Consider the following 21,681-nt stretch of genomic DNA (forward strand, 5'->3'; position numbering starts at 1 on the left):
GGGGTTCCCATGGTTTCCATACCAACAATCAATTCCTTTCTCCCCATTAGTGAGAATCAGATCCAGACCAAATGTCCCTCCCTGCCCCATACACAAACACCCTTTTTGGTTCCACTACCTTTGGATGAATAAAACCATCATTAGGACAAGTCAAGAACTTGTTATTAGCTCTCCACTAATTCTATCATTCCCTCAAACTTACATCATTCTTCCCTCATGTTTGTTTTTGTATGCCCTCTGCTTAGCATAATAACTGGTACATAGTAGGAATTTAATGAATGCTCATTATTTTATGGATTGTAGAGGGTTGATGAAGGAAAACAAATTAGGAAAGCATTATAATAGTCCAGAAAAGAGGTGAAGAGGACTCAAACTGAGGGTATGGTTATGTAAGTAGTGACATAAGGATAGATGTGAGAGATGTAGAGGCAGAAATAGTTACTTCCTATATATTTTGTTTATGCTTATAGGTGTACATGTTACTTCCTTTGATGAAACCTAAGCTCCTTGAGGGCAGGGACTGTTTCATATTTGTTTCTGTATCCCCAGAGCCTACAACATAGTAAGCACTTGACAAACTAAATCAATTTTCAAGATTCCAGGCAAATTTTTTTTTTTACCTACTCTCATTCAGTATATTCCATCACTAACAGCTCATTGTTGCTATATTTTAAGCCATAGGGCAGCACTCCAAATTGTGTTCTCAGACACTGTCTTCTTAACCAACTCTTTGTGTTCCACATCTATCTCTCCTTTCTGAAGCTGTTGCCTCTTACTGATAAAAGTGACAGGAACACTCCCTGCCTCTACCCTTTAGCTCCCTTGAGTTTCTTGTCCAAATTTTCCATATTTTTTGGCAATGTTTTCTAGATTTCTGCCAGCCAGTGTCATTGATCCCCACATCACCAGAAGTATATAGTAGTCATTACAATTCATTGGTCTTAAGAGGTTCCTTGTTACAACCTGGCCACAAGCCCTGGAAGACAGCTCCTATGCTCTTGTAAATGGCTGCCTTAGTATGTCTTAGGGAGTCACCAACTGTTTTTCCTACCACTCTCAATGAATAACCTCTCCCTGGATGGGCTTTTTGGATCATCCTTGTAGTACAAACAGGTGATTCCTCCTCAGAGGGTCCAGATTACCCTTCTTTAGTCAGTTAGTTAATCAATAAACATTTATTAATCACCTGCTATTTATCAGACGGTACGCTAAGCACTGGAGATGCAAAAAGAGATAAAAATCCATGCTTTCAAGGAGCTCACAGAAAACTTCATGTCTCTTCCCTAGCTTTAGGTTTTCAATGTTCCATTTTGTTGACTTTCTCCTTTGGGTTACATTCTTCTATTCTCCAACCTCCTGAAAAAGATTAGTGTTCCTTGATCTCTTCAAGTTCTTTAGATTCTTTATATTTACCCTGAAGGTTATTTTTCTTTTTTGTTTTATGGAGTACTTCATTGTCCCTGATAATCTGGAAAGTAGGAATGCATTCCTTGAACCTTCTTATTTTCTCTTCAGGTAGAGAGTCAAGTCTTCACTTTGAATGTACAGGTATTTAGGCCATGGGGGAAAAAACACATGGGACATAGAGATTTTCCCTAAACCAGAGAGTAGGTCAGTGACAAAAGAGACAAATAGAACCCATGTCCTACTCCTACTCAGAGTTTCTTAGGTCCTTGTTACATGACCCCTCAAGGTAGTTTGATTTTTTTGCCCTATTTCTCTTGGCTCTTGGTTAATCTCAGAGTGAGGAAGCCACAGCCCTAGGAATAGAAGCTCAGCCCAAGGAAAACAATTCAAGATGATTGAGTCTTATCATCTTAATGTAATGTGCTCCTGCCATTTATACTTTCTGACTTCATCTGGGACATGTTTTCATACTTTAGTTGCTACAGAGAAGCTGACCCATGTAGTTTGCAGAAAAATTTATTCTAGGCCAGAGAAATTCAGATCAAGCCAGGAAAGCATTCATACTAAATCTTGTCAGCCAGTGCTTTGGAGTCTCCCATTGGAGGACTCAATAAGTGAGCACTGGAACTATATATCTATCAATAACTATAATCTATGTTTACATCTACATCTATGCATATCTATATCTCTATGTGTCTCTTGTGGCAGCTAGGTGACACAGAGCATAGAGTGCTGGGCCTGGAGTCAGGAAGACCTGAGTTCAAATCTGGCCTCAGGCACGTACTAATTGTGTGACCCTGGGCAAATCACTTAACATTGTTTACCTCTGTTTCCTCATCTGTCAAATGAACTGGAGAAGAAAACGGTAAACCACTCCAGTATCTCTGCCAAGAAAACCCCCAAAAGGGTCACGAAAAGAAGGACAACTGATTAAATGGCTGAACAAATTGTATGTGTTTCTCCCCTGTAAGTGGCTATATCTATCCATATCTATGTTTATATCATCTGTATCTATATCTATATCTGTCTATATCCATATGTATATTGTTAATTATATATTCTTCTTTTCCCTTTTTGGTCTTCACTTTTTATATCCATCCTGCTTTTGGTTAAAAATCTTTCAGGGGTCAGGGGACAGTAGGCATGGGAGGTAGGGTAGGAAGCGAAGTTTCTGTTTATGACAGATGTCATATTCATGAGCTAAGTCTGGGCCCCACCTGTCTCTTTAATCTCCCTAGAATGTGTATCTCCCCCAGCGTCCAATGCAATTATGAGGACTGTGATGCATGCAGTAGTTTCCAATTTGCTAACCTTTCTATTAAAATTAATATTTAGATTTTTATATCTTTAAAACTCAAAGAATGATGGTGGAGTTATCTGATGTTTATATCTTTCAGTCACGAAAATGCTGCTATTTAGGCTGTAGAAGGCCACACACATGTAATCACAATAAATAGCATTTAATATGTTTACAATACTGAAAGGATGAGGTTAACTTCTGTTTTTATATTGATGGACTCAGCTGGGCTTGGAATACTATTGTTTACAATTAACTACATTTTTTGTTGTTCTGATTTACCCTCAAATTAAATCTTTATTTCAGAAACTAACCCCAGGGATTCCCTGTAACAAGGGACTGTAATAAACAGCATTAGCCGATGGCCTATAGCTGCTGCTCATTTGTAATTAGTCCCTGTGTTTAAAAAAGAATCATAGTTATCTGAATTTTACTGCAATAATTTGGTTTCAGGTTTATTTATGGGAAACTAGATTAAAAGTTTGTTTGACTCGTCAGTTTGTCCTGTTTCCATGATTCTTTGAAAAATGATGGGAAGAGGGTTTCTGGGAGGTTGATGAGCTGGGTCATACAAGCTGCACTGTGACATAAACCATTCATCTGTGCCCTTGGGTGGGGGCACATGTGCCAGGGAATGATTTTCTTTTTTACATCTGTTTTCAAATTCAAAATGATTTTGAAATTATTAAAAAAAAAACAGTAAGTCTGGCCTTTGTCTCAGAAAAATGCAAAGGAGGGGAACAGGCTGATTCTGGGACTGAGGATACAGAGGCGTTCCCACCGTAATGTATGTATCCTGAGAAGCCTGGCAGGAGGGGAAAGGTCACTGGTGACAGAGAGCAGTGGGGGGTTTCAGAATTGATGTTCTGTTCCCCTTTCCATGGGCTGCAGAATGCACAGGGAAGGTTGAACCAGCGACCAAGCTAGAAACATTCTCTAGACTTCAACATTCCTTTGAGGCTCATAATGTGAGTGAGAGCTCTCTCTATTTAATATATATGTATATGTATATATTATGTGTATATATATAATATGTATAGTAATATATATATAATGTATATATATAGATATAGATATATAAACTTTAACCCAATGAAGTAGATAGGCTTGAAACATAAAGGAGGAGTTCTAGCATGTGCATATTTTCACTCCCAATATTGTACCAATTTTCCATCAAAGAAAGTTGTTGAATGCATGGTGATTTATTGAGCCTTTGTCTAATTTGGGGTACATGAGGACATTGTGGATTATTTAAGAGACAGTCAAATGTCCAGTTTATTAACTCTCCTATAGTATTATCTCCTGTCAATCTTGTCTGTGCCATTCATTTGAATGGTCACTCTCTCGCATAATTATTGAACTGTTGCATTTTAGTATTGAAATGACTTTCCTGTGTATGACATTTATTTTTTTAAATGAGATTGTAATCCCTTTGAGAGCAAGGCTATGTCTTCTCTTTCTTTTCTACCTCACACAAGACCAGACTCAGTGAAGGAACTTGATGTTCAGTAACTACTTGAATAGAGTTGGAAGAAATAAACACTACTCTTTCTCCCATGGTACCTGAGTACACTTAAATGATTGTTTGTGTTCCAGTGTGATTGGAGCCCACAGATCTGAAGAAAGGACCTGGGTAAAGGGGCTTGTTTCTTGAGATTAAGCTAGGTAGTAGTGTTGGCTACCAAGGTGGGTATTTGACTACTTATTGACCTCAGAGCAGATTTTGCAGTGATGATGGCAGAGAAACGAATGGCAGCGTATTCAATGCTCTGTCTATGAATTCATGATCCAAAAACCTTCTCATACCGGACCTGGATGGAATGACTCTAAATTTTTCATTCATTTGCTATTTCTTTCAGTTATTTTCACTTACTTTTTTTTTGGTGTCAGACTGTATGCCTGATATTATTTCAAAAGAGATTCTATTTTTGTAAAGTACTTTGCAAAACTTAAAGCACCATGCAATCACTAATTATGATGATGATGATGATGATGATGTAGTTCACTTTACCTACTTAGAGTTTCAAAAGGCTATCGTAATAAGGAGGACATCTTGTTTTGTTTTCAAGTGGCATTGAAAGTCAAAACTAAATATAAATGCAGGTTGTCACTAACAGTCTAAATCAACACAATTTTGAAGTGCTAATAGCCCCTAATGAAGACAGCAGCCATCAATCAAATCATTTGGTTAAAGTCTAGTGCTATGAAAGAGACAATCTGGGCAAGGAAGTGACAATCCCAGGCTCAGATGGTACTTTCATCACTACCATTGATTGAAGTCTGAAGATTCAGAAGGCAAAGGTGAATTTATTTAGTCAGTGAACAACTGGCAAAGAAGACGGCGCTTGAGAATGGGTTTGGATTTCTGAGTGATGGCTTAAAACAGAGCAATGGTGGGTTCTTGGCCAGGGACAGAGTAAGACAGTGGACAGGAATGAGTAGACATTTTTCCAGTGTCTTACACATTTAATCAAGAAGATTTAAACTACAAAAGGGGGGGTAGGGTGAAAATTGCCAACATATATCTACTGTAGAGAATAGCTGCTGCAACATAAGAAGAAGAATAGCAGCAAAAGAGACCAATTACTCACAGGAGACAATATCCAAGAAGGGAGCCAGCAATGAAACCTGCAGCCTTAGATGCACAAAGTTTGAATAATAAGCAAGATAAATTAGAGATGAATACAGAAAGAAGAAAATTTGATTTAACTGTATTTGAATGGCTTATTGGATTGTTTTATTATCTGCATACAGTATGCCTACATGGATGAAATAATAGATACGTTAAAGTATCAAAGATATCACTGAGATTCAATAACTGAGACTCATAAATGATGAAAATAGAAAAGAAAATTCGATAAACTGAGGGTAGTGTCTTACATATAAGACACAAACAGATGTGGATATTCAGGATTTAGGAAGCAGACAGAACATTTAGGTAAACAGAACATTTAGGTAAACCTTAGTAGAGAGAAAAAATAGAAAAAAAATACTTGTACTACAAACCATTTGTACAGAAGGAGGAAACAGATAAAGATGTCAGTAAACAAATCAGAAAACTGGCATGGAGACATGATATAATAATGAGAATGATCCCTTCCGATTAGAAAAGCATTTCACCAAAAAAGACCTTAGCTTAAAAAGGCCAAAGACTCCCACTGTGTCTGGGGTTATCTCCAGTCATCCTGACTTATGTCTTGCCATTGGACTCAGATGACCCTGGAGGATAAAGTGAAGCTGATTACTTTGCACTGCCTCACTTAAATCCAATTCACTTGCAAGTCGAGACATCACACGCCTGATATCATTGATCCTCTTTGAGAACAAGGGCAAACAACAACAGTAATGAAAGAAGTTTACAATAATCTGGAAATCTGCTGGAGTATTTCTTTGTAAACAAAAGAACTGATACATTCTCCATTTGTACTGATAGTTGCAATCTTCAAAAGGAAGAGGAAGTAACAATAGGAATTCCTATTCTACACCTGATTCTATCCAATAAAGAGGAATTAGTTGTTGAAAGAGAAATGACCTTTGAAGGAAAAGTGACCATTCCATCTTACAATATATTAATAAGAATAAAAGAAGAATGGAGCATTCAGACATGCAATCTAGATTCAGCAAGGGTGAATTTCAAGGATTTAGACCAAAGTATAGACAGAATTCGTGGCCCAAAATGCTCTTGGAGAAGTCAGCCCAAGAGGGATAGGGAGCTCTTGAGAAATGAAATACTGAAACAATTTTAGTGAGGAAGAAAAAAATAGAACTAGCTGTTTAAAGATAACAGTATGGATACACAGAGAACTTTTCAATTAACTTAGATTTGAAAGGATGTGGAAAGAATTATAGATAATAGAAGATAAAAACACAGAAGTGGCAGGGTCCTGGAATGACAATATCAGTAACATTGGATCTCAGAATGAACTGAGGTTGACACTGATAATGTATGCCAAGGATGACAAAAAGAAAGCTTGTAAAGCTGTATCTGGATTAAGGGATGGATCAAAGTAATAGTGATAATAATTATTATATATGTATATATATGTACACATACATATTATATATACACACTTTAATATTTGCAATATACTGTTATTTTATTTTGTAGGGTATGGATAGAGATACACTTGATAAGAGATGGGATAATCACAAAGGATGATGAAATTAGAAACACTCAACTCCTGTCTCACTTCTGTTTTCTCTGTCAAGTAAAGTGAGATCTGGACTAAGAAAGAGAGGGCAAAAATGGTTACTAAGGAGGTGAAACCTAGGTAAGAAGGTAGTAGGAAAGCACTTAGATTCCCGCAAAAAATTCAAGTCACCAGGCTAAGACAAACAATATACCAGGATACTGGCATATGATTTGTGTCATGATTGCTGATTAATGATGAATAAAAACTATGGAAAACAAGAGATACAATTGACCACAGTTATTATATATAACCCCAATGCCCATCACCACCATCAAGTACTAGAGAAAGGTAAAAGTTTCTTTCTAAAAGAGAAAAGAACATAGAATCTATAAAAGATAGCCTACTGAACATGACTTTGATTACTGGGAAAATTCTAAATGTTATTAAAGTTATGAAATAAAAATATTTAGGAAGGAAATTGGGGATGGAAAAGAGACACAGCACAACATATCATTGAGCCTCGCCTAATTTTCTGTTTTGATAAGGTTATTAAATTGATAGTTTAGGGGAAAATGTCTTAAATACAGTGTACCTAGATTTTAGATTTATCCACCTAGATGGTACAGTGGATAAAGTGTCAGGCCTGGAGTTAGAAAAATTCACCTTCCTGAGTTGAAATCTAGCCTCAGACACATACTAGCTGTGTGATCCTGGGCAAGTCCCCAAACCCTGTTTGCCTCAGTTTCTTCATCTGTCAAATGAGAAAGAAGAAAATGGAGAAGAAAATGGTAAACCACTCCAGTATCTTTGCCAAGGCAATCCCAAATCGGGTCACAGTGAGCCAGACACAACTGAAACAAATGAGCAAGAACCTAGAATGTAGCACAGCATTTTATGAAGATTTTCATGCTCACCACATAGACAAGATGGGGAGATAAGAGCTAAGTACAATTTGATGGAATTATAACTGACTGAAAGATCTGACCTCCAAATTGCTCATTGATGGGTGAATACCAACTTGGAGAAAACCCTTTACTTAAGCACTCCAGGATTTTTTTTAATCTGTCCCATTGAACATTTTTTTTCAGTCACTTAGATGAAGACATAAGTGGCATTCTTATCAAATTTGTAGATGATATGAAACAAGGAAGACTAACAGGTTCAATGACAGAATCTATATCTGAAAAGGTATCACCCCACAATATGCAAGCAATCTTGCAGATTCTACTCCCTCAACATCTCTTTCACCCATCCCTTTCTCTCCACTGATGCAAGTACCACTCTGGTTCAAGCCCTCATCACTTCTCCAATGGACTGTTGCAACATAATCTAATTGCACTATTGCCTTCTAGTCTTTCATCATCTTCAGTGCATCTTTTATATAGCTGCTAAAATAATCTTTCTAAGACATAAGTTTGATTGTTGTCACCACCATTTTCAAAAACCTTAAGTGCTTACATATCATCTCTAAGATAATACATCACATCTTTCTGTTTAACATTGATATCTCTTCACAATCTGACTAGCCTACCTTTCCAGGATTATTTTGTTATTCTCTATCATGCATTCTTCATTCAAGCTTAGTTGGAATATTTGCTCTGCAAAAATTCAGCAATCCGCCTTCCACTCCTGTGGCTTCACAGGCTGTGCTTGTGACATACCACGTCACCTTATGTAAGTCCTTGAAAATCTCAGGGCTCTGGGAAATTTCCTAGGACTTTAATTTGCTGAGCAGGTGCACATCTACATGGTAGAGTTTCTTCTGTGAGTTTGCCATGCAAATGAAATTACAGGTCAAAACAAAAAGGAACAACAGATGCTTACCTCCACCATGATCCTACACCATTACATTCATGGACCACAAGTTATTCAGACATTGCACAATCAATGGGCACCCACAAAAAGTGCTGCTATGCTTTCTGTGTGTTGGATAAGGACTCTACCTATGTCTTTGGCCTTCCTAGTGTACATATCTTGTAGTGGTTTCAGTGGGTCAAAGATTACATTACATGACTAGAATTCACTACCTTATCATCTTGGTCTCTTAGAATGCTTCACTTTTTTCAAAGCTCAGTTCATGTGACATCATCAATAGGAAGCCTCTTCTGATACTCCTATATTTAGTGAGCCCTTCTTTCTCATATTATCATGTATATACTTCTTAGTTTATTTTTTATCTTCCCTTCCCCCAGTAGAATATATATGCTCTCTGAGAGCAGGTACTAATTCTCATTTTGTCTTTGGATCCCTATCACAGTGCTTTTCACATAGTACTTCTTAATAAAAACTTATTGGTTTGGGTCTCAGGCTAGAACAATGGCCAAGTGAATAAAAGTAAAGTCCTATATTTGGGCTCCGAATTATACTATCACAAGATGTTTAAGACGTGAAAGTCTTTACATGAACTGATGCAAAGTGAAATGAGCAGAATCAGAAGAACATTGTACACAGTAAAAGCAATATTGTATGATGATCTACTATGAATAACTCAGCTGTTCTCAGCAACACAATGATCCAAGACAATTCTGTAGGACTTATGATGAAAGGTGCTGTCCATCTCCAGAGAAACTCTAACCCTACCCCCTGAGAAAGTAAATGGAGCAATGAGAGAAGGCAAAATCTGGGTAAGATTCAGCTCCTCCCCTTCCAACAGGGAGAAGGGAGCAGAAGGATTGAGTACCTTCTATAATTCCAGCCAATGGTATTGATGTTACATTAGCACAAAATTATTTAAAGGTTAAAGGTTGCTTAAAAGAGTGAGCATTGGTCTAGCACAGTGGCAAACCTGGCACCACTTGTCTGAGGCAATGAGGGTATTGATTTTAAATCATCCCTGCTTTTTTATCTGTCTTTCAGCTAGGGGAGCCTAATTTCTCCTCCAGGTATTGTACTCCCTGTATTCTCAGTTATTGTTTTATATCCCCAATCCCAGTTACTTTGGGTTTGGGTTGCTGCTTATAGAATTGCTAACGATAGAAACGGCTATGGGTTCAAAATCTAAAGATTTTATCATCATCATCATCAACCACAACAACACTTATTTAGCATATTCTATGTGCTAGTCCCTATCCTAAATGCTTTACAAGTATTATCTAATTTGACCCTCAAAACAACCCTGGAAAGTGGGAACTATTATTATTTCTTATTCTTCTTATTATTTTTACTGATGAGAAAACTGAGGTAAACAGAGGTTAAGTGGTTTGCCCAGGGTCTCACAGCTAGTGTCTGAGGATAGATTTGAACTCAGGTCTTTCTAAATCCAGGCCCAGAACTCTATTCACTGAACCACTGAGGTGCCCAACATCCAAAAGCAGAAGTAAATTTTATGATATGCAATATAATTCAGGTATGGCTAAGATAGTCTTCTTAATAGCATTTTATGTTTTCCAATTACATGTAAAGACACTTTTTAACATTTGTTTTTTTGTAAAATTTTGAGTTCTAAATTTTCCCTCTCCCCTCCCCAAGACAGTAAGAAATTTAATATAGGTTATATATGTGCAATCATGTAAAACATTTCCATGTTAGTCATATTGTAAATGAAGAAACATAACAAAAGGAAAAAAAAAACAAAAAAAAATAAGAAAGTAAAAATAGTAACCTTCAATCTCCATTCAGATTCCATCAGTTCTTTCTCTACATGTGGATGACATTCTCCATCATGAGTGTTTCGGAATTGTCTAGGATCATTGTATTGCTGAGAAGAGCTAAGTAAATCTTAATAAGTCATTGCACGATATTGCTGTTACTATGTACAATGTTCTGCTCACTTCACTTTGTATCAGTTCATGAAAGTGTTTCCAGGTTTTTCTGAGATCATCCTGCTTGTCATTTCTGTTAGCACAATAGTATTCCATTGCCTTCATATACCACAACTTGTTCAACCATTCCCCAGTTGATGGACATCTCCTCAATTTCTAATTCTTTGCCATCACAAAAAGAACTTCTAGAAATATTTTTGTACATGTAGGTCCTTCCCTTTTCTTTTTTTTCAATAATATCTTTAGGACACAGACCTAGTAGTGGTATTGCTGGATCAAAGGATATGCACAGTTTAATTGCCCTTTGGGCATAGTTCCAAATTGCTCTCCAAAATGGTTGGATCAGTTCATAACTCCATAAACAGTGCAGTGGAGCCCCAATTTTCCCACATCCTTTCTGTTTCTGCCATCTTAGCTAATATGATAGGTGTGAGGTAGTACTTCAGAATTGTTTTAATTTACATTTCTCTAATCAATAGTGATTTAAAGCATTTTTCATATGACTATAGATAGCTTTGATTTCTTTATCTGAAAGCTGTCTGTTCATATCCTTTGTCCATTTATCAATTGGGGAATTACTTAAATTCTTATAAATTTGACTCAGTTCTTTATATGTTTGAGAAATAAGACCTTTTTAAGAGATACTTAACTACAAAAAGTGTTTGCCAGATTTCTACTCTCCTTCTACTCTTGGTTAAATTGATTTTGTTTGTGCAAAATTTTTTTAATTTAGTATAACCGAAATTATCCCTTTTACATCTAGTAAAGCTCCCTATCTCTTGTTTGGTATTAGATTCTTCCCTTCTCCATAGATCTGACAGACAAACTATTCTTTGCTCTCCTAATTTGCTTATGGTATCACCTTTTATGTCTCAGTCATGTACCTACTTTGACTTCATCTTGGTATATGGTGTAAGGTGCTGGTCTATGCCTAATTTCTACCATATTGTTCTCCAGTTTTCCCAGAAGTTTTTGTGAAATAGTGAGTTCTTATCCCAGAAGTGGGATCTCTGGGATTTATCAAACACTAGATCACTATGGTCATTTACTACTGTGTCTTGTATACCTAATCTATTCCACTGATCCACCACTCTATTTCTTAGCCAGTACCAGATAGTTTTGATAACTGCCACTTTATAATATAGTTCAGGAACTGGTATGAGTAGGCTTCTTTCCTTTCCATTTTTTCCCCATTAATTCTCTTGATATTCTTAACTGTTTTTTCCTCCAGATCAATTTTGTTATTATTTTTTCTAGCTCTATAAAATAATTTTGATAGTTTGATTGGCATAGTACTGAATAAGTAAATCAATTTAGGTAGAATTGTCATTTTTATTATACACTCTCAGACTACCATGAGCAACTGACATTTTTCCAGTTGTTTAGATCTGACTTTATTTGTTTGAAAAGTATTTCATAATTGTGTTCATATAGTTTCTAGGTTTGTCTTGGCAGGTAGACTCCCAAGTATTTTATATTATTTAAGGTTATTTTAAATGTAATTTCTCTTTCTCTCTCTTACTGCTGGGCTTTGTTGGTCATATATAGAAATGCTTATGACTTATGTGGGTTTATTTTACATCCTGCAACTTAGCTAAAGTTGTTCATTATTTCAAGTAGTTTTCAGTTGATTTGCTAGGGTTCTCTAAGTATACTATCATATCATCTGCCAAGAGCAATAGTTTTGGGGCAGCTAGGTGGCACAGTGGATAGAGCATCAGCCCTGAAGTCAGGAGGACCTGAGTTCAAATCCAGCCTCAGACCAAACACTTGACACTCACTAGCTGTGTGACCCTGGGCAAGTCACTTAACCCCAATTGCCTAAAAATAAAAAAAAAACACTTTAAAAAGAGCGATGGTTTTGTTTCCTCATTGCTTATTCTAATTCCTTCAATTTCCTTTTCTTCTCTTATTGCTAAATCTAACATTTCTAGTACAATATTTAATAATAGTTGTGATAATGGGCATCCTTGTTTCACCTCTGATCTTATAGTGAAGGCTTCTAGCTTATGCCCATTATAGATAATGCTTGTTGATAGTTTTAGGTAGTTAATACCTATCATTTTAAGGAAAGCTCCATTTATTTATGTTCTTTCCTTTTAAAAAAAATTAGGAATGGTTACTGTATTTTGTCAAAAGCCTTTTTAGCATCTATTGAAATAATCATATAATTTCTAATAAACCCCACCTACTCATATCATATGATCCTAGTGATATAATGCTGTAATCTTCTTGCTGGCATTTTATTTAAAATTTTTGCATCAATATTCATAGTAGTTTTCTTTCTCTGTTTTCACTCTTCTTGCTTTAGGTATCAGCAACATATTTGTGTCATCCAAGGAGTATAGTAAGGCTCCTTCTTTACCTATTTTCCCAAACAGTTTGTATAGTATTGGAATTAGTTGTTTTTTTTTTTTAATGTTTGGTAGAGTTCACTTGTAAATCCATCTGGCCCTGGGGATGGGAGTTCATTGATGGCTTGCTCAATTTCTTTTTTTCTAAAATTGGATTATTTAAATACTCTATTTCCTCTTCTTTTAATCTGGGCAATTTATATTTTTGTAAATATTCACCTATTTCACTTAGATTGTTAGATTTATTAGCATACAATTGGGCAAAAATGTTCCTAATTATTTTTTTAATTTCCTCTTCATAGGTGGTAAATTCACTCTTCTAATTTTTTTATATTGTAATTTGTCTTTCTTCTTTCTTATCTATTTTATTTTTTTTTAATAGAACCAGCTCTAAGTTCTGTTTATTACTTCAATAGTTTTCTTACTTTCAGTTTTATTAATCTCTCCTTAGAATTTCCAGTTTGGTGTTTAACTGGAGATTTTTAATTTGTTCTTTTTCTAGTTTTTGTTTTTAGTTGCATGCCCAATTCAATGATCTGCCCTTTCTCTATTTTATTGATGCAAGCATTTAGAGAAAGAAATTTTCCTCTAAGTTCTGCTTTGGCTGCTTCTCATAAATTTTGATATGTTATCTCATTATTATCATTTTCTTTGATGAAATTGCTGATTTTTCAATGATTTGTTTTTTGACCCACTAATTCTTCAGAATTAGATTATTTAATTTCCAATTAATTTTTAATTTATCTTTCCAGCCCTTTATGGGATGTAATTTTTATTGCATCCTGATCTGAAAATAATACAGTTGACATTTCTGCCTTTCTGTATCAGATTGTGAGGTTTTTATGCCCTAATATAAGGTCAGTTTTTGTGTAGATGTCACGTACAGCTGAGAAAAAGGTATATTCCTTTCTATCACCATTCCATTTTCTCCAGAGGTCTATCATATTTACCTTGTCTAAAATTTTATTCACCTCTTTAACTTCTTTCTTGTTTATTTTGTGGTTAGATTTATCTAGTTCTGAGAGGGGAAAGTTGATGTCCTCCCACTAATATAGTTTTACTGTCTATTTCCTCTTGTAACTCATGTAACTTCTTCTTTAGAAATTTGGGTGCTATACCATTTGGTGCATATTTAGTCTTGATGTTACTTCATTGTCTATCGTACCTTTTAGCAAGATGTAGTTTCCTTCCCTGTCTTAAATTAGATCCATTTTTGCTTTTGCTTTGCTGAGATCATCATTGGTACCCCTGTTGTTTTGTGTTTTTATTTTTTTTTTACTTCAGCTCAAGCATAATATATTTTCCTTCAGCTTTTCACCTTTACTCTCTGTGTGTCTCTCTGTTTCAAATGTGTTTCTTGTAAACAACATATTGTCAGTTTCTGGTTTTTAAAATCACCTCGTTATCCACTTCTTTTTATGGGAGGGTTCATTCCATTCACATTCACAGGTATGGTTACTAACTCTGTGTTTCCCTCCATCCTATTATCCCCTTGTTTATACTTTTCTCTCTCTTCACCCTGTCTCTCCTCACCAGTGTTTTGCTTTTGACCATCACCTCCCTCAATCTTTTCTCCCTTCTGTGAGCCGCCTGCCCTTTCTTTGTCCCTTTCTCTCCTAGTTTCTTATAATATCAGATAGAATTCTGTACCCAAGTGAGTGTGTATGTTATTCCCTCTTTGAACCAAATCTGATGAGAGTAAGGCTTGAACAATGCTCATTCCTTTCCCTTCTTTCCCTCTGCTGTAATCAGTCTTTCATGCCTCTTCATGTGATATATTTACCACATTCTGCCTCTCCCTTCCCTCTTCTCCCAGTGCAATCCTCTTTCTTACCCCATAATTTTTAATATCATCCCATCAAAGTCAACTTATACCTGTACCCTCTGTCTGTGTATACTCATTCCAACTGCACTAATAGAGATACAGTTCTTAAGAGTTACAAGTATCATCTTCCCATGCAGGGATGTGAACAGTTCAACCTTATTGAATAACATGCTTTTTTCTTTCCTGTTTACCTTTTTATGCTTCTCTTGAGTCTTGTGTTTGAAAATTGAATTTTTTGTTTGGCTGTGGTCTTTTTATCAGGACTGTTTGAAAATCCCCTATTTCATTGAGAGTTCATTTACTCCCCCAAAAGATTATGGTGTTTTGGGGAGTAGTTGTTTTTTTGTTGTAATCCAAGCTCCTTTACCTTCCAGAATATCATATACCAAGCCCTCCAGTCCTCTAATGTAGAATCTGCTAAATCCCACAGACTGTCATCTATAAAAAACAGGATACCAAGCAATGAAGTCATAGAATTGTTGGAAGAGAATCCAGTAACTTGTCACAACTACTTCAGTTGAAATACATCTTTGGGATATTTGGAAACAGTTTCTTTGATGAGACTGCTAAATAGCGACCTTATATTTTACCACCATTGAGCATACTCTGCTCTGAACCAAGTAGGATTTTCCTTTCCAATGCTCTTTCTCTCTCTCTCTCTCTCTCTCTCTCTCTCTCTCTCTCTCTCTCTCGGTGACTCTCCCTTTTGTTGCTCTTTTGCTGTTGTATCTCTTCAAATAGCTTCTACTCTGCTGTTCAGACACTAGGTAAGATGAATTTACCAACCTTTTGAGGTCTCACAAGGTCTTTTTCAAAGGGGAAAAAAGACACAAACAAGACATAGCCTGATCCCAGGTAGAGGCTTGTTTAGGAAGCCATGGACTCGTGACTTATGGCAGGTTTGGCAAAGTGCACCCTGAGGAGGGGAACCGTCCCTTTTAGAAGCCCTGCATGAACTTCTCATTTAGCAGCCAATTCAAGACTTTCACTAGACAGTACAAGCCTCTGAGTCATCATGGCTGACCAGAAGCAGTCAGAGATATCTGCACATGCTCTGAAATTGGAATGTGTTGAAGACGAAGAGTCTTGATCACACATTGCAGGAAACAGATCCATAAACTTGATTAGAATACTTGATAGGAATACATGCTTACAGGGTAGTCCAAAGGTGGAGGAGATATATTTTGTTAAAATATATTGTATCAATCAGACCGTGTGTACACATCCCATTCTTTCCTTTCCCTGTAAAACCACGTCTATCAGTCCTTTCAATGTCTCTGGTCTTTATGCATGATCTCTCCTCCTCTCCTGCATTCTTTTTCTTTTTCTTGCTTTGTTTTGCTATAGAATACTCCCCTGGCTACCAAATAGTTCCCTGGCACTGTTTGCACAGATTTTTTCTTCTTCTGCATAGTAGTATACCTGGACGGCATTCTGAAACTTTCTAGGAAATTTCACTGCTGTTTGCAGAAATCTTCAACTTTGGGGTCAGCATTTTGGAAAAGCAAACCATTGATTCTTTCAGCCCTGCTGATGGGATTGTTTTTGATCTGTATCAAGTGTATTTTGACACAATCCCCTGAGTGATGGTGGTTTTCAATATTCGTTGGCCTTTAATGAAAGGCAAAGGGAGGACAATATCCCCACTTAATGTTGATTTCTTATATTGATGGTGCATTTCTCCCCATTTGTATTTCAGAAGCTACCAAGGCTGGACTTAACCCCTTGACTCCCATCAGATAATAGGAAATACTGACTTCTCAGATAAAAGACCTGCCTGAAACATCCGTTTCATTGGTATTCACATAATCATTTTATACCATGAATTTGACAGTAAGTACAACAGCTGTAGAAGGATTTGTGGTTTGAGTGTTGGTTGTTTTCTTTTCCCCTCTCCCTTTTGGGATTTGTTTTGGCTGTAAGGCATCTTAGAGAGTGTTTGCCAATTTTCTGTCTCAAAAAAGGTGTCTTCACATCTTGATTTAGCCCTGAATAATTCAGCAGAATCTCTAATAACAGACTTGCATGTTGCAAGACCCTGAAGGATGTGGTAGCTTTTAAAGAGACAGAAGGAAATTAAGTATTACTGATAGGAGAGCAGATATTTGAATTGGATACATTTACTGGCTATGTTCTTCTAATATACAGTCATCACTGCAGGTCATTATTTCCTACTAGGGAAACCATGTTACAAACATGGAGAAGCATTGTGGCATGGTAGATTTGAACTTGGACTCAGAGAGATCTGGGGTTCAAGTCCCACTCTGGCAGTTTTACTAGCCATGTGACCTTGGGCAAGTCACTTAGGTTCTCTATGCCTTGTTTTCCTCACCTGTAAAATTAAGGAATTGGATTTGATGGTCTTGAAAGTCCTAGCTCTAAGTCTATGATCCTATGATAATTTGTGAGGGGCAACTGTTGCCAGTAATCCTCACCTTCTTGCCCCTACCTCTGTGTCCCAGTGCAGGGTATAAAAGGATCATAGATTTAACACTAGAATGAACCTAAGAGGTCATCTACTCCAACCAGTTCATTCAACAAGATAGTAATCTGAGTGCCAGAGAGGTTAAGTAATTTGCCCAAGGTCACAGAGGTAGTAAATGACAGAGACAGGATTTGAACCCTGGTCCTCTTACTCCAAGGCTTAGAATATAATCTCATTGAGAGCAGGGATTGTCTTTCTTTCTGCCTATATTTGTATTCCTAGAGTATCGCACAATGCCTGGCACATATGGCAAAATGCTTGATAAATACTTGTTACTTGATTTGACTCTGAGAGCCCAGTTTTCATGAACTCATTTGAGCCCTGGAAGTTGCTGGTTCCTAAATAGAGAAAATATCTTTAAATGTCTCAGTAGTGTTGCCACCTAAGCATTGGATGGGAGAGCCAACAAACAGGAAAGGTTTGGTTAAGGGAGCACCCATGTAGGAAGCATGGCAAAGGCATTTCTTCCAGCTCAAGAAACCCCTAAGCAGAGCTTTACTTCTTCTTGATCTGTAATAATACAGATTTATTACCTGTATAGTTCCAGGATGATTTTCCACTTTGTATCAATTAAGCATTCTATTTATCACTTGACCTTTATTTTTCCTCATATTCTCAATATCTGGCTCTGTTTGCCTTCTCTTCTTCCTATGACCCATTTCTATATCCTTCATTTTGCATACTATGTTTTCTCGACTCCTTATCTGCTCACCTTTTTACTGCCAGATTATGTTATCAATAGTTCAGCATCTGGACTACCCTGATCTGTTCAGGCAGATGTAAAATGCTGCTGCTCCCAGAGAACTTGTGAAGACCTACCTTCTCCTTCACAAAGTTGTGAAGGCAATAACCCCACCATTGATTCCAAGGTGAATTTTCAAGTTTCCCAACCTAGGAGGCTTTGACCAAGCATAAATCCTCAAAGTCGGCTGGGTGGTCTAGGGAAGGTTCCAGATTTTTATTTTTTTTTTCATGCTGTCAGCAACAGAACAGCATCAAAAGGTATCAACTTCCGAGTAGAGTTGAATTATGATCAGTTTTTAGAATTGCTTGGGTTATGGGAGTTGTTAAGTTACCACGGGAGCAACAATGGTGTATGAGTGTGGTGCACATGTGTGTGCACACAGGTACACATGCATGTATGCACATGCTTGCTTGCATTTTGTAGGTGCATATGTACATGCACATCATCCTGATGGGAATCTTTTGCATAGACATGACTTTCTATATTAATCAAATCAATGTTAATAGCTGAGAAAGCCTGTCAAGTCTCAGCTATGATGGGAGCCCCCAAGGAGCCATTTAGAATATGATACAAAGTTATGAGGAGTTATGGAGAGTGGGGTTGGTGGAGGGAGCAGGGTGGTTGAACTAGTTTGGGATTTCATTGGCAATCCAAAATTTGGCTCACTGATCATAACATGTTACGGTAAAAGCACACTCAGGATTTTCTTTCCACTATTGCTGTGATTAATATGTGCTGATTGATGCTGAAATGGGAATTAGATCATAAATGGGGTTTCACTTCTCTGGCTGTTTGCCTGAGCAGCTTCCTTAGCCCTGTCACTTTGGAGAGACAGTTCACATGGCACTGCCATTTATTTTTGATGATTTCTTAAATATTTCACTTCATCATCATTTGTCTGGGAGCAGACTTAGCTTCCAGTCCCATTAGGATTAAATCTGTCATGACATGATCAGGGTGGAATTGTAACCTGAGAAGAGACCCCAGGCTAAATTTCACAGGCAGGTGAGACAAGAGGGCTGTAGACCTCAAAAAAGAAAAAGAAAAAAAGTCCCAGTTAAACGCTAAATATAAACATATAGATCCAGGTCACCATGGCTGCTGATTGGAGTGTGTACAATTTCCCATGGAGCCACTCACTTCCCAGCACTCATACACACACAAAAGCATGTGCCTGTCAATGCCCCTGATTTCCAAATTAATTTATAGATAATCAGAAGTGGAAAGAAACTAAGAGATCATTTAGGAGAATTGCCTCATTAAAAAAAAAAATGAGACAACTGAGGCCCAGAGAAAGTAAATTATTTGCCTAAGTGGCAAAACTGAGATTAAAATTCTGATATTCTGACTTCCAGTCCTCTAACACATTATAATGCATTGTGAGTAGAGGCTGAAAGGGGACAGAGCCTTCTATCACAAACTGAACATTTATCCACTGACAAATTTTATTTTTCCCAAACTCTATGAATCTTACTCTGTAAGAGGATAATCAACAAATATAACTCTATTATTAGGTATCAGCTAATAAGTATTTTCAAAGTTATTCATCATTATAAAAAACAATACTGTCACTTCCCAATGACTTCCTCCTCTCCTCCAACCCCACCAGAGTCTTCCCTTGTAATAAGTAAATATATGTAAGCAAATCAAGTCAACGTATTGGACACGTTGCACAATATATGCCTCACTCTCCACCTATAGATTCACTATTTCTTCGTTAAGAAGAGGAAAACATCCCTCACCACTGGGCTCATGATGTCAAGTTCAGTCACTGACTATATTGATCAGACTTATGATTTTCAACGATCTTTTCCTTTACATCACTAAATATATTTAATATTTTACTTTGCGGGTAGTCATTGCCAATAAGGAAGAACTTATTTATGGTATGGAAATGATGGAAACCCTGGGGAAATGTCATCACTTCACCTAGAACTTGGAATACAGAAAGAGAGGAAGACAGGTATAATTTTACATACACCATTGAGTCGGGGAAAGTATTTTATAAAATATTTGGAGGAGAATCAGGAGAATCTTCTGAACTAATATTCCATAAGGCAAGTTAGCCTAGGAGAAATGGTAAGTTTTCAAGAATGAAACAATGTGCAAAGATGTGCAAGGACCTCATCAACAAATTATAACTTGGAAATAGTCAAGATGGCAGAGTAAAAGTAAACAGTAAAACACAGCACTCCCCCTACCCTGCCCCCTGCCCCTGAACTGTTTAATAACAATTTAAGAAGAATACCAGACCTGGGAATTATTTCCAATTATTTTACATGAATAGGAAATTGAAGGAGAAACTATAGTGGGTTATCTTTCTAGCCCAAGATCATAAATTTGACCTACAGGCAAGTCATCAGATCAAGAAATGTGTAACAGGGGTGGACCATGATCACGCCTCAATTTTCACAGCTTTGACCCAGGTAGGACAGCATCCAGAACTCCAAAACCAAGCCAGTAGGACTGCAACTTGAAGAGCTGGTCATGGACTCGGCGCAGGCCCAAGTTAGCAGCTCCCATCTGGAACAAAGATCAGTGGGCTAGGGAAACAGGGCAGAGGGGTCTGGAGTTGATATTACTCTTTCTGAGCCCAGGTCGATAGCAGTTCAGGGCCCAGTCCCTTACTCAGGAAAGAAATGATAAGGTGGAAGAGGAGGTAGGAAATAGGATCGCAGACTAAGAGTCACCTCTGAAAGAGCTCTCTGGTAGGTCAACAATGATGGATTGCCCAGAGCAGATCTCATTGGAAGAATGACTAAACAAACCAAAAAAGATAACTATTATGAAGCTAGGGATATGAAAAACTCAGAAAAAACAAACTCGGAAAACAGATTAACTCAAAAATACCTACAAGCAAAACACAACCTGCCTACAGTATCACTTAGAATTTCTAGAAGAAATGATGAAAAATTTTTTAATGATTTTACTATGCTATTATAAATACAATGAGATCAATTGAAGAAAAAACTCGAGAGAGAATTAAGAGATCGGCACAAAAGGAACAAAACATTACCCAACAGTCTCTCTAAAAACTAGAATGAACCCAATGGAAGTTAATTGCCCTGTAAGATAAGAAATATTAAAACAAAGTCAAAAGATTAAAAAAAAAAAGAAGAAGAAAATTTAAGTTAAATCATAGCAGAAACAACTGACCTGGAACACAGGTCAAAAACAGATTTTTTAAAGAATCAGATGATTGCCTGAAATCCATGACCAAAAATAGTCTAGTTATTATATTTCAAAAAATTATTAAAGAAAACTGCTCAGATCTCTTAAAACCAGAGAGCAAAGTATAGAGTATATCAGTCATCTCTGAAACCACACACACACACACACTCACACACACACACACACACACACACACACACACACACATAATTCCTAGGAACATCATAGCCAAAATCTAGCATTTATAGTCAAAGAAAAAAAAATAATGCAAGCTGTCAAATGCAAGCTGAGTCCATGACCAGCTCTTCAAGTTTCAGTATAAATACTAAGGAAGCACAGCCAGAAACACCTAAAATTTAGGTTATCACTTAGAACATGGTATAGAATATTCCAAGAGGCAAAAGATCCAGTCTTGAGTCCAAGAATAACTTATCCAGAAAAACAGCATAACCCTATGGGGGGGAGGGGGGAATGAACCATTAATGAAATATATTACTTCCAAG

Source organism: Vombatus ursinus, unplaced genomic scaffold (genome assembly GCF_900497805.2).
Source record: "Vombatus ursinus unplaced genomic scaffold, bare-nosed wombat genome assembly UNPS02014793.1, whole genome shotgun sequence".
Taxonomy (NCBI): domain Eukaryota; kingdom Metazoa; phylum Chordata; class Mammalia; order Diprotodontia; family Vombatidae; genus Vombatus; species Vombatus ursinus.